Here is a 4,750-nt window from a genome sequence, read left to right as displayed (position 1 = left end):
TCCCTGCGCCAAACGCCCGCGCTGCGCCAGCCTCCCGCAGCGCCGCCTGCCGGACGGGAGCCGCCAGTGCGCCGCCTGCTGTCGCTGTGAAATGAAGAAAATTATGAATAAAGAAAAAAGCATTTTCCCCAGGCAGGGCTGACGGCAGCAGCCCCAGCCCCGGGACATGGCCACGAGCACAGACGAAGCCAGGCTGTCAGCAGTGAGCCTGTCCAGAGCTCGGGTCTGGGCACTCTCATCATCTGCCGCCCCTTCCGTGTCAGCTTGAGGGCAATAGCTTGGACAGGGCGAGGGCTAAAACTTGGTCTGAAACATAAGCGGAGCGTTCGTAGAAACACGAGCAACATTAGACGCAGGTGTTACTGAAAAAATGAAATGAAATCTAGACCTGAAATGGGGTATGACAATTGGGGTCTGTGCAAACCTCGTGAATCATAGACTCATAGAATAGTTTGGGTTGGAAGGGACCTTAAAGATCATCCAGTTCCAACCCCCCTGCCATGGGCAGGGACACCTCCCACTAGGTCAGGCTGCCCAAGGCCCCATCCAACCTGGCCTTGAACACCTCCAGGGATGGGGCAGCCACAGCATCCCTGAACAACCTGTGCCAGTGCCTCACCACCCTCATGGTGAAGAAATTCTTCCTTATGTCTAGTCTAAATCTGCCCCTCTCCAGTTTATACCCATTGCCCCTCGTCCTGTCACTACAAGCCTTTGTGAATGATCCCTCCCCAGGTTTCTTGTAGCCCCTTCAAGTACTGGAACGTTGCTATAAGATCTCCTCAAAGCCATCTTTTCTCCAGGCTGAACAACCCCAACTCTCTCAGACTGTCCTATTATGGGAGGTGCTCCAGCCCTCTGATCATCTTTGTAGCCCTCCTCTGGATCCATTCCAACAGTTCCATATCCTTCTTTTGTTGAGGATTCCAGAACTGTGAACTCCAACAATGCCAAGTACAAGGTCCTGCACCTGGGTCAGGGCAATCCTCACAATTATAGGGTGGAGAACAGAGGGAGAGCAACCCTGAAGAGAAGGATTTGGAGGTGCTGGTTGATGAGAAGCTCAACGTGAGCCGGCAATGTGCACCTGCAGCCCAGAAAGCCAACCGTATCTTGGGCTGCATCAAAAGAAGCATGACTAGCACCTTGAGGGAGGTGATTCTGCCCCTCTACTCTGCTCTCATGAGACCTCATCTGGAATACCGTGTTCAGTTCTGTAGTCCCCAGCACAGGAAGGACATGGATCTATCACAACGAGTCCAGAGGAGAGCCGTGAAGATGATGAGAGGGGGCACCTCCGATAAGAGGACAGGCTTAGAGAGTTTGGATTGTTTAGCCAAGGAGAGGAGAGAAGTGGAGAGGAAGGGAGAGGGCTTGAAAGAAACTTTATAGCAGCCTTCCAGTACTTAAAGAGGGCCTACTGGAAGGATGGGAAGGAGCTCTTTATCAGGGAGGGTAGTCATAGGACAAGGAGGAATGGTTTTAAGCTGAGAGAGGGGAGAATTAGATTAGCTATTAGGAAGCAATTTTTCACTGTGAGGGTGGTGAGGCATTGGAACAGATTGTCCCTAGGAGTAGTGGATACTCCATCCTTGGAGGTGTTCAGGTCCAGGTTGGATGAGGCTTTGAGAAACCTGATCTAGTGAGAGGTGTCCCTGCCCATGGTAGGGAGGTTGGATCTAAATGATCTTTAATGTCCCTCCCAATCCAAACCATTCCATGGGTCTATGAACGGGTCCAGAGAAGGGCTACAAGGATGACCAGAGAGCTAGAGCACCTCCCATGGCAGGGGGGGTTGGAAGAGTAGGGGAAAATTTGGTAGCAATTGTGGGGTTACCATTTATGAAGATTACATAGAAACAGGTTGTCATAGAGAACATCAGGAAAAAGAACTGGGAACTTAGAACTGGATTCCTCCTACCTAACCCTAAATGTTTCTGAAGTGCTCCTTAATAAGTATAGTCTACAGGCTATGGAGTATCTCTCCTCAAGTTTGAATCTCTCTTTGAGCTGGCTAAATTGGACAGTGTAGTTAACATCCAAAGGTGAAGTAAATGGTTTTGACCTTCCCTTGTGTCTGTATGACTTGAATTCAAGCCACAGTTACAAGATATGTGGAAGTAGCCATCTGTAAATAGAGCTGGCTTTTGGGGTTTTTTTAGAGTTGTGTTTTACCAGCATGTAAAGAATGGGCAGGTGAGTCATATAAACACACGACAGTTACAAGCATATTGATATTTCTAAATTGCAGGTTCTGAGTCTGTAATAAAAGAGGTTTTGTAAGGACCCTTTTCTTTCAAGGTGCAAGTACATGCACACAATGTGTGTTAATAGTTTCTATACCTGATTGTTATTCAAGTAACAATTCAGATTTTAATTTAGAAATTTACTTGGCATAAAAATGCAAGAAATTTACTTGGCATAAAAATGAATTAGAGGAACTGTGATATCCATAGTAGACTTCCCTTTCACTCAAAAAACCTAGTGTGACACCTTGTTCACCTGGAAATGGAATTGATCTGGTATTATGGGGAAATAAGTCATAATAAAGATATGCTTATTCGTTAGACTACACTGTGTGCAGACTGTATTTTTTTTTATATGGGGCATTTTTTTTCAGATACCTACAAAGAGAAGATGTAACTGTAACTACTGTAATGATGAAGAAGTAGAAATTATGCAAGTGGAAATGGGTAAATACCTGTCCATTGAGATGACTAAAAATTGTAAACTTGATGGAATGGAGTATAAATTAGAATTTTATGAAATGTTTTTTTCATCCCTCATATGTCACGATACTACCTTCTTTACTTGCTGGTCATCTTTTCCTACTAGGCAGCTGAGTCTGTGAATTTTAAATGTGCTATCAAGTTTTGCTCATTAATGTCCTTACTTTGATTTTAACAGTTGAAAAGGTTACTTCATGTCTCATTTGGCTTCCATTCTGCTGTTATACAAAATTTAAGTAACAACTTTGATATGGTGATTCCAAAGGATTACTCTGATGAAGGAACAGGTGCCTAACAAGCTCTTCCTTTATCAGAGAGCTGGAAAGATAAAGCACAGGCTTTTTAAAAATCTTAACTGGATGTTGGACATATATTGGAAGGTCAGGGCTTTCACCTTGGCTGTGTATGCCATGGAAAGCTTTGGCTTTTTTAATTTTTGCAGTATATCTTTAATGTGCAGTTATAAATAATATAATGTTTTGCTTTCACTGTACTCTTTTCCTGTCCTATAACACAGTGTCTGTTCAGTATGCTAATGAAAGGGTGCTTAGTTCAACCTCAGGCAGCCTTCTCTGCATAATTGGTTTAGTTATGAAACACAATATTTTCAATTAAATAGTGTGATTACCTGTCTAACTGTTGACAGAAGAAATTTGGTATTCATTCGGTTCTTCTTTTGCAGTAAATGTTCATACCAACAATAAAATTTTCCCTGAGTAAAATATTTATAGATGTACAGGGCATAAAACAGCACATGTATGTGAAACATCTCACAAGTAAAATTGAATACTAAATGTATCAACATGCATTGTTCATGCACTTCATGCATTTGGTTCAGACATATTCAGAAAATTATGTTAGTATAGATACTGTTTTAAATGTTTTAAGTAATTTGTTTCTTTTTGTTAGTATATGTATAGAGATAGTGAAATTTACTTTGTTTCGGAGTATTAAGTGTAGTTTATATCCTTATTTGTCAAAGTTGTTTTCTTTATCTGTATTAGAAGACTAAATGTACTGAAGTGTTTAAATGAGCAAATTGTCACATTTTGTTTGACAAAACTCCCTTTGATCTTTTTAGAGGAAAGGTTAAAGCTAATACACAGAATTTAGAGTAACTGTCTTTTTCACCTGATATTCAATCATAACACAGACTATTTAGGGGGGAGAGAGGCATATTTCAGCAGGTTTTCAGCCATACGCCCAGTTAAACATCAAATGTACTGATGTATTTGTAGAACTAATTGAAAAGAACAAAAAACACTGTAAATATCCATATTTTGCCATTCAACTGAAGATTTTGATTATTGCTAACCAGAAGACCAATTTGTCAGTAATGGCATGTCATAGTGAGATACTGCAAACATCAAGTATATCTTACTCTGATATACTGAGCTGTCATGGAACAGAGCACTGAAGTAGTATATAAAATTTTTATTGATAGTAAACCAGAAGCACTTGTAAAATGTTTCAAACAATATAAAATATATGCTGTTGCACAAATAACAAGCATTTATATTATCAAAGGTAACAGAGAAACTTTTAAGGGATCTGTCAACAAAAATTCTCAAAACCCAATGCCAAGCAAGGACTTGTGTAGCAATTAAGACCAGAGAAGTAAAATAAAAGCCAGTAAAATTAGAAGGGAAGTACAGATTTATTTTTAAGATAGTTTCAAAATGCAATATTAACAAGCATGCAAATAGAAAGACAAACATATTTTTATCCCCAGAGTACCTTTTTCACAGTGATGCATTTTCAGATAGCTTTTCATGATGTTTACTTTATATTATTCTTGTGTTGCAGTTGAGGTGTCATTGATCCCATCTTAAAGCAGCAGTGAACTGAGGTTTTGCATATTCTTGGCAGGCGCTGAAGCATCAGCAGAGATGTCAGCTCAGGGCACAGTGTAGGCTGAAGCATTAAAGGTGCTAGAAGTCCATTGCTTAAAATGGAAGAGTACTTCAAACAAGTATAGAATTCTGTGTTTTACATATAGGTATATGGAATTTCAACAGGAA

This window comes from Cuculus canorus, chromosome 3, assembly GCF_017976375.1.
Source record: "Cuculus canorus isolate bCucCan1 chromosome 3, bCucCan1.pri, whole genome shotgun sequence".
Classification (NCBI taxonomy): domain Eukaryota; kingdom Metazoa; phylum Chordata; class Aves; order Cuculiformes; family Cuculidae; genus Cuculus; species Cuculus canorus.
This window is presented reverse-complemented; position numbering follows the sequence as displayed.